The sequence below is a fragment of the Schistocerca piceifrons genome, chromosome 5, assembly GCF_021461385.2.
Source record: "Schistocerca piceifrons isolate TAMUIC-IGC-003096 chromosome 5, iqSchPice1.1, whole genome shotgun sequence".
In the NCBI taxonomy this organism is placed as follows: Eukaryota; Metazoa; Arthropoda; class Insecta; order Orthoptera; family Acrididae; genus Schistocerca; species Schistocerca piceifrons.
In genome coordinates this window covers 653,328,999-653,341,453 of record NC_060142.1, presented here as the reverse complement: position 1 = coordinate 653,341,453, position 12,455 = coordinate 653,328,999, and positions in this window count along the sequence as shown.

The window sequence follows — 12,455 nt, the reverse complement described above, 5'->3', positions numbered from 1 at the left end:
GGAGCCATTGTACGAGCACGCAGCCAAGATAGGATTAACGGTGAAGAACCTGAAAGGGTACAGTACCGCCCGACACTGAAAATAGGTACAACATTCTTCGTTATTCTTGTCAGTACAACATATTTTTTCTAATAATAACTCAATTTCAATTAATACCGCGAAGCCGGATACCAGTGTGGGAAAGAATGACAATTTATTTATTTAATTGATCACATGTGCACTCTCACAAAATAAATTTCTACATCCAGTTTGGTGAGATCTGTGAAATGAATGAATGTATGGTCGTCTGTTAACCGCAGGTACTGAATGTGAATATATGATCATCTTTGAGACGATCCTTTTGTCACGTTTGGTGGAACCGAAGAGATGAAACTTAGCGGAGCTTTGAGCGCCTGAAATGTGGCTGACCAATACAGTAGCATGGTCTTCCCCAACCTCGACAGAGGTGCGAGATGACCTGAAGAACGGCCATGTTTCAGCACTCTGCCGCTGGATCTAGTGTTGGTAAGCCCTGTCTTAGGTGTGCTCCGTAAAGACACAAGAGTGGAGACGTGGTATGCATGTGAAATACTTAAGAGTAGTTTAGAATAATAATTTCTCTGTTTCAGGAACTTTTGTGGGGAGAATTAAATGTCAGGCAGGTAATATTAAGGGGATCGTAGTAATCTTCGGAAGTGACCAACGGTCACAATGAAACCACGTGTAGCAATAAGTTGAAATACTTCCGAGTGCTTAAGTTAAGCTGAATTACTGGCGTGTGTACTATAAGTTGGAAATATTTAAGAAATGGCGTGTGCAGGACTTGAAATTAGCGACGAGTACTTCCACGTGTTGAGTACTGTGTGAGTCTCAATCTGTGTATGAAACAAAAGATAAAGAGAAGTACTCGTTCATGGTATCAGTTGAGGACTCGCGTGTGCGATGAATATGTTCTTAATATTACTTTGCGTGTTATGTTGCCGTGTAACGTTTGATTCAAACTATAATACTCTGAGAGTGAAGCAAGGTGAGTCAGCTGTCTATCCAGCAACGCCACTTGGCTTGCATTGCACAGGAAGACGTGCATATATCCTCCAGAGTTCATAGTAGGAAAGAAAAGTTACGAAGTGGGGCAGAGTGGTGTGAAACTGGGATAAATACTAATTGAAGTGGGAAAGCTGAAAGTGATGCGATTACAACGTTGTGACTATTCTTTGTATTGTATGTTGCCAGTGTGATGTATTTCACGAAATTTAAGTATGTATGGTTGGCATGGGAGAGTAACAAGATAGTTTCAGAGGCAGTGAGTTATGCATGTATGGTTGGCATGGGAGAGTATCAAGATAGTTTCAGAGGCAGTGAGTTATGCATGTATGGTTGGCATGGGAGAGTAACAAGATAGTTTCAGAGGCAGTGAGTTATGCATGTGTGGTTGGCATGGGAGAGTAACAAGATAGTTTCAGAGGCAGTGAGTTATGCATGTATGGTTGGCATGGGAGAGTAACAAGATAGTTTCAGAGGCAGTGAGTTATGCATGTTCCTTTTTCTACCGCTCGGTCTGGAGGAAATTTTCGTGATGATGGGTGTGAGAGTCGAAGTGTGAGATATAGCAAAAGATCCACCATCCTACCCAGAAAGTGCACTGTAGCGTTAAATAATTACGAGACCATAAGATAGAGAATCACCAATGTAAAGCCATGCCCACTGGGCGGAATTTCTCATGTGTTATTGTTGTAGGTTATAGAATTTGTGTGTTTAGGTTATAGAATTTATCGGAATAAATAAGATAGTGAAAAGAAAAAGATTGGTGGCCTTTTCCTTCGAATAGTATGTTGTCATGATACCAAGGATTTATAATACGTGCGCCATTCATATTCAGTGCGATGGCCACGTGTTGATGAAAGCCGTTAAATAAGAAAGAAAATGTGGTATTGCTAGTGCGTAGTGAACAGTCAGAGTTGTGTAAACTACTAATAGTCAGATGTGCGTTTCCGTTCCGTTGCGTAATATTCAAACAGGAGAATAACTTGTAACTTAATTGTGAGTACTAGAGTTCATGATACTCGATAAATTAGAATGAGTCCTCTCGCTTGGCAGACCACTCATCTTGCAGGCCTGACTGCTTGATGCCACAGTATGAGCAAGGCAAGTGGGTGCCTCTCAAACCATCTACGCATCGTACTGTTCAAAATGTTCGTCGACGCCGACAGGATTTAATGACAACTTTAGACCTACCTGATGGACGACGGCTGACTTCGCAAGCTACCATTGCGGATGCATCCACAACACACTATAGACTTTTCTATCAAGAAGTACCTTCCGGTGCGGGGGCCATTGCTGAGGTTGCCCAGGAGACACTTGGTACTCTAAACGCAGCAGCTGCAACCCTCCTGACATCTGAAGTGGCCACCGACGACGTCCAAGGCGCTGTGGCCAAAGGTTCTCTGAATCGATCTCCCGGCCCGGATGGTTTACCTCTCGAATTTTACAGAACCTTCCAAGATTTGATGTTGCCACGATGGAGGGACATGTACTGCGAACTATTGTCCGGCGCCTTCACGGAAGGCTAACTTGTACCAGTCCCGAAACTAGCAGGAGGAACACGACTCGACAGTTGTCGGCCGATCACGTTACTCAATTCCGACTTCAAGAGTTTCACACGCCCTCTAGCAGTGCGACTCAAACATGTCTTACGAGACATTGTTTCCAACGAACAAACATCCTTAGGCGGCGATCGTAATATACAGACAGCCCTCAGTGAATATCGAGACGTGATCGCTGTGGCAACACACTCTCAACTGTCGGGTGCTTTAATCTCCATCGACTTCAAACAAGCGTTTGACCCCGTCAATCATGCATTCCTCAGTGCAGTGATGGGCCACATGGCCATTCCCCCGACGTTCACGCAAGTGATTATGCGGCTCCTTCGTGGAGCAACGTCCAGACTTCTCGACAACGGCATACTTACAGAACCTATACGGATTGAACGCTCAGTACGGCAGGATTGTCCTTTGTCGACGGTGCTTTATGCCATTGCGATGGAACCACGCACTTGCGGATTACGGCGACGTTTGACAGGTATTCCACTCCGGGATCATATTTTCCGCTGCCGAGCTTACGCGGACGACTTGGCCCTCGTCGTACGTTCAGCGGCCGACGTACAAGCCGTGATGCAGTGGATTACCCGTTACAGTGCAGGGGCAGGGAGCGCTATGGATGTGGCAAAATTATGCGCCATGAGGATCGGCCGCGGCCTTCCCGCAGACAGCGTAGTCCCATTACAGCCGGTGGACACCCTTTGTTGTCTCAGATTAGTATACACGCGAGACATTCGCCGCACCTCGGCGATCAATTTTCGGGCGCTACTGCAACGCATCCGGGCCAAAATACAAAATCACACACAACGCCCGCTGAATATGTGCCAGAGAGTCACCTTCGTCAATACCCATCTGGCAGCCCGGATACCCCATATAGCGCAGATTCTGCCAATCACTGTGACAATGGAGGCCAGATTACAGGCAGCTTTCGCCTATTTTATTTGTTCTGGACACATCTTCAAAGTCCAGTACGAAGCTCTCACCTTACCGAAGCGGGGCGGTGGCCTCGATCTGGTTAATGTGAGAGGCAGGACTACGGCACAATACACCAATACTATGCTCCGGTTATGGAAAAGCCAAAATGCTAGTTTTACTGGAATGTTGACAACCGAGCTCGCACCTATTTCGAGACGCCCACCGACGTCTCTGGCACACATCCCACCTCCGATGTCATATATCGGCCGTTTCTTTTTGGAGTAGAGCTACATATGCACCGAGCTCCCCACGATCAGGAAGAAGACCACCCGCGACATCTATTGCCTTCTCCGAAAGTCTCCACCTCGCAACCCCGTCGAAACACGTCACCCCCAGGTTTCATGGCCTACAGTTTGGAAAACGATCCACCAACCATATCACACCACTGACACCACCTCTATGTGGTACCTTCTCGTCAACGGCAAGTATACTACAAGACAGCAACTGCATCGCATCGCACTGGTGGACTCACCCCTGTGCTTCAAGTGCAATGTCGAAGAGACAGATTTACATCGTTTTGAGTGTGGGCCAGCAACAGCCGTCTGGACCCTCGTACAGAAGATTGTGGCTTTCTACCTCCGAGTACCACCACATCACGTTTCTCCCACTGTGATGATATATCCCGACACGACCTACTTTCCATCGGCTAAGTGGCATGCCATCACATGGATCAGTGGCATGGCTGTCAACTACCTCTTCCGGGACAACATCGTCGATCCGGCGGACTTTGCCACGCCTCCAAGTACATCACCACACCCTTCGCCGACATCGGCGCTATCGGGCCACTTTCGCGAACTATTTACAGAGTATTTTCACCAACCTTTCTCAAAGCTGGAATCCCAACGAACCGTGCCAGCCAAGACTGGACGATCCCACGTTCCCCTTTAATGGTCAATGATAGAATGGATTTTGTTCTGATGGCGCGCCAAAGTGGAGCATGGCGCGGAAATTATTCCTATTTTCTGTCACTTCACCTTTCTCTTCCTCTTCTAAGTCTTTTTTTCCTTACACATGTTTACGCTTTTCACGCATAGCTCTCTATCTGCAGCCTATTTGTTTTCTTTATCCTGTGCTCCCCCTCCCCCCCCCCCCCAAAAAAAATAACATAAAACAAATTTGGTTTGCTGCTGATGGTGAGACTCAATACTCATTAATGTTAACAATAAAAAAATTAAAACAAAAAACATAAAAAAAGAAGACCATTGCGGAAATATAGCTACCTTTTATGTTTTACGTTTTCAAATTATATTGTTTTATTTTATGAAGTACGTCGACTTTTATTTTCATACACAAGAGGTTTTTTATTTGTTTTCTCCTTACCTGCAACTTAAAAAAAAGTAAAAAAGGGAAGTTGGTAGAGCACAAGCATGGAAAAACAAAAATAAAAAAAAGATGGTAGAGCACTTGCCCGCGAAACGCAAAGGTCCCGAGTTCGAGTCTCAGTCGGGCACACAGTTTTAATCTGCCAGGAAGTTTCATATCAGCGCACACTCCGCTGCAGAGTGAAAATCTCATTCTGGAAACATCCCGCAGGTTGTGGCTAAGCCATGTCTCCGCAGTATCCTTTCTTTCAGGAGTGCTAGTTGTGCAAGGTTCGCAGGAGAGCTTCTGTAAAGTTTGGAAGGTAGGAGACGAGATACTGGCAGAAGTAAAACTGTCAGTACCGGACGTGAGTCGTGCTTCGGTAGCTCAGATGGTAGAGCACTTGCCCGCGAAAGGCATAGGTCCCGAGTTCGAGTCTCGGTCGGGCACACAGTTTTAATCTGCCAGGAAGTTTCATATCAGCGCAACTCCGCTGCAGCGTGAAAATCTCATTCTACCTCCTCATTAGTTATGTGATCTGTACATCTAATCTTCAGCATTCTTCTGTAGCACTTCTATTCTTCTATTCTTCTTCTATTCTTTTCTTGTCCAAACTATTTATCTATACTCGATGTTAGCAAATTTATCTTCTTCAGAAACGCTTTCCTTGCCATTGCCAGTCTACATTTTATATCATCTCTACTTCGACCTTCATCAGTTATTTTGCTCCCCAAATAGAAAAACTGATTTACTTCTTTAAGCCTTTCATTTCCTAATCACATTCCCGCAGCATCACCTGATTTAATTCGACTACAGTCCATTATCCTCATTTTGTTTTGTTGATGTTTATCTTATATCCTCCTTTTAAGATACTGTCCATTCCGTTCAGCTGCTCTTCCAGGTCCTTTGCTGTCTCTGACAGAATTACAATGTCATCGGCGAACCTCAAAGTTTCTATTTGTTCTGCATGGATTTGAATTCCTACTCCGAATTTTTCTTTTGTTTCCTTTACTGCTTGCTCAATATACACATTGAATATCATCGGGGATAGGCTACAACCCTGTCTCACTCCCTTCCAAACCACTGTTTCCCTTTCATGCCCCTCGACTCTATGAATATTAATATTTTTCGCAGTTTTAGAACAGACTAAAATGTCTTATGAGCTCACCTATATGACATGTTATTGACAAGGATAGTGAGTGCTCCGTAAATGCTGTCGTCAATCTTATTTCAGCAGCTTTTGAGTCCTCTTCGAGCTTAAGACTTGTGGTCCTTGTAGCGGGTTGACGCACACACTGTTCGTTTCTTAAACTGTAACACTCGACTTTCATGCAAATCACGTGCTACGAAAGTTAGGTTTTTCCAGCGCACACCTTATTTTACACGCCCAGCAACGAGAACGCTAATTGTCCTTCGGATCTGCAGTTAAGCACCCTTTAAAATGTTCTTCCGCTTGCCGCACTTACCTAAATCTCTGTTTTCGGCTTTGACTGTCACTGCTATGTAACTCTCTCTTCTTTTTCAGTACTGAATCCATAGTAAAAAAATGCAGATCCTACAGTTACACACAGCAAAAAAAGAAACTTTAGAAGCATATGTTACGATTAAACGAAGTGAACTGATTTACGCTAGCTGTTTGTCCTTCATTTTCAAGATGTGAACAGAGAATAAAGACAGAAACACAATCTCCGCCGCGGAGGTGAATAATGTATCTGTGGAAGTAACAATGGCGCAGAGATAATAATAGGCATGCTAAAAGTTGCCTAATGGGCCCCTGGTTTCGGTCGTCGCATGTCGACCCGCTCGGAGCACTTCGCGTTGATTGTTTTCTATTCACGATTGTTGCTAGCGGGAGGGTTCCTCAACGGTGGCCACTTTTCGTCTAATCACTTAGTTGTATTGCAAGAAATTTAGTTTAACTTACAGTCTTTGTTACAAATAAGTACCATATTTGAAAATGATTGCCTTGTAACACGCGTCCCTGAATTTATGTGCGAAATTTGTGCCTTATGAAACAACAACTTATCACTACGAGGAGCGCTAAGCCACAAACACGCCAGTATTCCCCTACCACACACCCTCTCCGGACGGTGACTAATATATTTTCCTTCTGTATCTCCACTGGCCGCTATAGCCGAGCAGTTCTATTCGCTTCAGTCCAGAACCGCGTTGTTGCTACGGTCGCTGGTTCGAATCCTGCCTCGGGCATGGATGTGTGTGATGTCCTTAGGTTAGTTAGGTTTAAGTAGTTACAAGTCTAGGGGACTGATGACCTCAGATGTTAAGTCCCATACTGCTTAGACCTATTTGAGCCATTCTGTATCTCGCTTCGTTCCTGAGGTAGCCCCTTGTAGGCCGAGTTTCTGAACGCAATCGTGCGAGATGCACACAATGTTTAAAATTTATACAGTTTGGCAACTTCTTCTTCTTTCATTTCCTATGTTGTGTTTTTTCTTTATTGGACAAACACTTATTACTGGTCACAGAGCTATCAGAAATCCGTCCTTATCTCCCTACATTTTGAAAAAAGAGCCAAAAGTTACTACACGTAAGGACACGTCCCTACGGTTGGCAACTACGTCTTTCGTGACGAGATCATAACACTATAGCGAACGCCAACATTGCTGTGTAACGGGTTAGCAAATATAGGGCAGTACGCCATTGACTCCAGAGAGTAACGGACGATTTAAGGACGTTAATCTGTTTCGCGTATTTGGTATTATTTAGTGGCACACAATATTCCGACAAATCTACATTTTGAAGTGTTTGCATGCGGGAGAGTGGATACATCTGAATAAATAATCTTCGAACTACAACAAAATTACTTCATTCGCAGCACTAGTAAACAGACTTTTAAGAATCAACACAACCCACTACACAAGAGAAAGAATACAATCACTATAGTCGTCAAAGGAGGAGAAATGGTCACATATGGCGGCAACTGCTCCAGGACGCTTAGTTCAACGGACTCTTAGGAAGAATCCGAGGAGTCAACGTAGCAACACGGTGAGTGAAACAGCTATTTCCACTAGTGGCGTTTTATTTAGAACTTTATGTGGCTTTCTTTACTAGTTAATAGCAAAGGAACTGCAAGCTGTGCTATCAACGAAATTTTTAGGTTACATGTATCTCTTTTTTGCAACAAACGGTGAGTACTGTGACCATTACTATGGTGACTGATACAGAACAAAACGGTAGAAATATTGGTTCTGAAGAAGAATATACCACCAGAATGGAACGTTTAGATCACTAACTCCGCAAATTGTGAGATGCTTGATAGTGGCATCTGCGATTCAGATTAAACAACGCAGAGCTCGACACAGCAATTAGAAACCTACAACGAGTATTGTTATCAATGATTTAATGTTACAGGTATTGCGAGAAATTAAAGACTCTTTTCGAGATATTGAAAACTATCTGCACCAAACTGAAAGTGAAATACAGGACGATTACAGTAAGTTATGGGATGCAATTGGTGGGCTGCGAACGTCGCTTGTGAATACGAAGGCGTGCAGAAAAATAATGCCTCTGATTTTTTTATGTGAAAACTCTTAAAACTTTGCAGATAAAAAGAACCCCATTAACATTCTGCATCTTTATTCTTCATGTCTACATATTTTTTCCCAACATAATCTCACCCAACGAGAGATCAGTTTGTAGATACCGTCTTTGTAGGATATTGGACTTCGTTGGCGGATTTGGTCACTATCAAAGGGAAGTTCTCGAAGCTGTTCTTTGAGTTCTGGAAACGGATAAATATCGGTTGGGGCAAAGCCAGGAGTGCATGGGGGATGATCGATGACCAAACCCAAGGCGTCTAATTTTCATAGATGTCGCAGCGCTTGTGTGAGGTCTGGAATTGTGATGCGGAAGGAGACGATGATTAGTGTTAGGATGAACTCTTCGAATTCCGGCTTTCAGTTTTGTGAGGGTCTGACAGGACACCGACATAGATATGTTACACAATGCCGTTTAACACGCTATAATTCGGAGCCCACTAGTGGCCGAGAGTTGCAGCTTGTGCCAGCAAAACGGGAAAGACCAAGTAACATGCATGACATCTACAGGGTGATTATAATTGAAGTTAAACTTTCAAAAGGCTGTAGAATTAATACCACTGGTCAGAATGACGTCAAATTGCAGCGGAATATTATCGGAGAAGGGGGAAAAGGTATGGCAGAAGAAAAAAAAATAGTGTGAAAATTGATCTATAGATGGTGCTGTATGTGTCAGAATACGTAAATGAAAACACCTGTCATGCGCACGACGCATTGAAGTTGGCGTAAATACGCTGGGAACACAGCTTTTCCTCCTTTCGCGTCTGTCACGTTCGCCATGACTGTCTCAGTGCAGGATCGCGCTGTGCTTGTAAAGCTATATTACAAGAATGATGACTGCACACGTCGCTCTGCAGATGTTCCCGACACTGAAGGGTTTGAAAGAAGGCGTTGGTCCGACGATTGCCATGGGTCTGGAGAAAATAAATCGGAAATTCGAAAAGACGGGTTTTTTTGGTGTGCAACCTGGTAGAGGGAGGAAAGGAATTGATTCCACGTCAGTGGAGCGAATTACCACAGCAATACCGGAGGAGACGAGTGGTTGTATGCAAACGTGTAGTGCACGGAGAATTGCCGGAACATTGGACATACCCGTCAGCACGGTTCGTAAAATCTTACGAAACATCCTTCTTTGCTATCCATTCAAAATTACCCATGTGCACGAGTTGCTTCCTGTTGACCTGCCAGCAAGAGAGACCAGTGTTTAGGAATTCGATTTTCAAACCGACAAGGAAGATCAAAGAGTGTCTTTGATCGGCGAAGGAGAAAAGAGACCCACTTGCAAGGTCGGGAATATACCGTATACCATGCACATGCGGAAAAGTTTATGTCGGAATGACTGGACGATCAATTAACACCAGGATCAAAGAGCACAAGCGACATTGCAGGTTGGGGCAGGTGGAGAAATCGGCCGTGGCAGAGCACGCACTGGATGGGACCGACCACGTAATAAAATTCGCCGACACGGAAGTTCTAGCTGTAGAGAAGCACTATCACACGCGCTTGTTCAGAGAAGCTGTAGAAATACAAAAACACGCGATCAGTTTCAACAAGAAAGAGGAAAGCCTTAAGGTAAACGGATCCTGGCTTCCCGTACTGCAGCGAACGACCGTCGCAGGTACCAAGAGGGGAACCGCACCGGAAATGATCGCGGAGAAGCCCTCGGACGTTGGCGCGCCAGGTACATATAGTCTGCGGCCGCGAGCTCGCCTCCAGTTCTCCACCGGCAATGGAGGGTGAAGCTTTGACAATGCCAGCCACTCGTGCTGGCGAAACGTCAGAGAAATTATTACATGAACGTCGGCCGAAGAACCCGAGACAGAAGCCAATAGGCAGTTTATTGAAAGACTGCTTGTGTGTGCGGTTTAAGAAGCAGGCAGGGTATTAAAAGCATATAGTGGAGATCATTGGTCAGTCGTGAACAGCGTAACGTAGTCTACCTGTCGACATCGTCTATGCCAGCCGTGGTGCTTCAATTTTGTAAAAAACCTTGTCTTTTTCGCGTGATAGGTGTGGTCTGTATAATGCGATGCTTTCACTGTACCTTTGAAGTGATGTATCATTGCATGGATCTTAAACAGTTCCCTACATATGGTAATCCTCTTTTGCTATGTATGAGTGAGCATTGCCAGAGGATGCCACGTTCCTCTGACCTGTTTATGCAATGCTTTCCCAATGGCTTTCTGATCGGTGTCTGCGATCACCACTGATAGTGTGTCGGGACACAAGTACAAAAGAATCACAGCGTGAGCTACATTGTACTCGAATTTATGGAACGCGTGTAATTAGGCCTGCGTTCACTTCATATTTAGTGTACCAGACGTATCTTTATCCTTTTAAGACGTCTGTTAGTGGCACTTGTATTTCCATAGCGTTCAGTACATGCTGTAGGTAGTAGTTGAATATTTCTAAAAAAAGACCTCATTTCCTTGTTAATTTGCAGAACTGGCATGTTTCCAATTGTTGACCCTCTCTCGAGCACGGTCGACACACCTGGAGCTGACTCACTAAAACCAAGAACGTCCACTTGTCCCCTCCCTATACAGATTTATCCTCTGTTGCTGACAGTTTAGTACTGACCTCAGCACTAAATGAGCAGTCTCACCTGTGTTTTGTGTTGTTCTGGTGAGGTGGAGAACACTAACATGCCATACATATAACTACAAACAAAATTCAAGCCTCTAATAACTTGATGGATATGCTGTTGCCGGATTTGCAGCTCATCCTTCAAACTGTAAGGCATGTTTGGGTCTTCGAACAGCCTGAGCTTGATTATAATGACTGTTTTTCACATCTTCTGTGGCGATTGATATCTGTGAGCAAGCTTTGTCACAGTTAATGATCCTAAATATCAGGGCGTTCGCAGTTGTGTTTTTGAAGTCTGTTAAGTGGGGAATCTGATATCTGTCTGGCACTGCCCTTGCATTGACCATTCTTTAGTTGCCACGAAAGTGCATTGTATTCTTTTGTCTAAAATCATATCAGCTGTACGACGGTGAGATTCCACCAGCCTCTATCTGGGGATTTTTGTCTTGTTTGGCTGCTGAAAACATCGGGACATGATCCAGCGAGGCACTGCTGCTACTGGTGGGCCAGGCGAAGTCATACTCTGAGGCATGGTGTCATGTTTGCATGTCCTCATTACCATTGGGGAGGATGTGATCCCAGGTAATCCTGGATACAGGAAGGTACTCCCTGTGCTAATGACAGAAGCCACATACTACTGAGGTCAGCTCTGAGGCAGAAGTGGAAATCGTCCCCTATAACTGGCTCCATGACGTCTACTACTACGAAGCCCCCCCCCCCCCCCCCCCCAAATTTCGTGCATGTTGGGCTCGAGCTCACTGCATTTCCTCCTGTTCGTACAAATGGATGGCTTGTCAGTTGTTGTGTATAACTATGTAGTAGTCATACCTCTACGTAATTACATTGAGGCAACACACTAAAGCCTGATCCTATACCCACGAGGAGTGTACTTCCTGAAATGTTCTCAGTTTCAAACTATCACCGTGATCCACCATCGCCTTGTGTGTTAAATGTATTCTGTAAAATTTAGTCTCCGCTGTGGTTTTGTGGCTGGGGCATGACTTCTGTTTCGATGACTTGAGCATAGGTGAGTGTTCGTTGTGATGAATGGTGCAACCAGTTTCAGCGTCCAGGAATGGGCATGAATGAATACGTGCATCAAACCTGATGCACAGGCAGAGATTGATATGAAAATGGAGGACATCTATTTCAGAGTTTGTGACGGCCACTGGTGCCCCTTAGTGGCCGTCTGTCGCTCTTGTGTGAGACTAAGGTAAACATATTTGTGTGACTCCATACACATTGGTGATGACACCAGCACCATCAAATATCGCCTTTCTGTTCTCTGCTACCTTGTTTTTCTAGGAAATATTTGTTGCACCACTTGCCATGTGCTCCTTTAGATGTTTCTTGCAAAAGTTTTAGAATCACAACGTGTACGCTAAGCATGTGCATGTTGGCTGCCAGGTGATCCATTATTTCTGTGTGTGTGTGCTGTAGCTGTTACATGTCGTCCAGG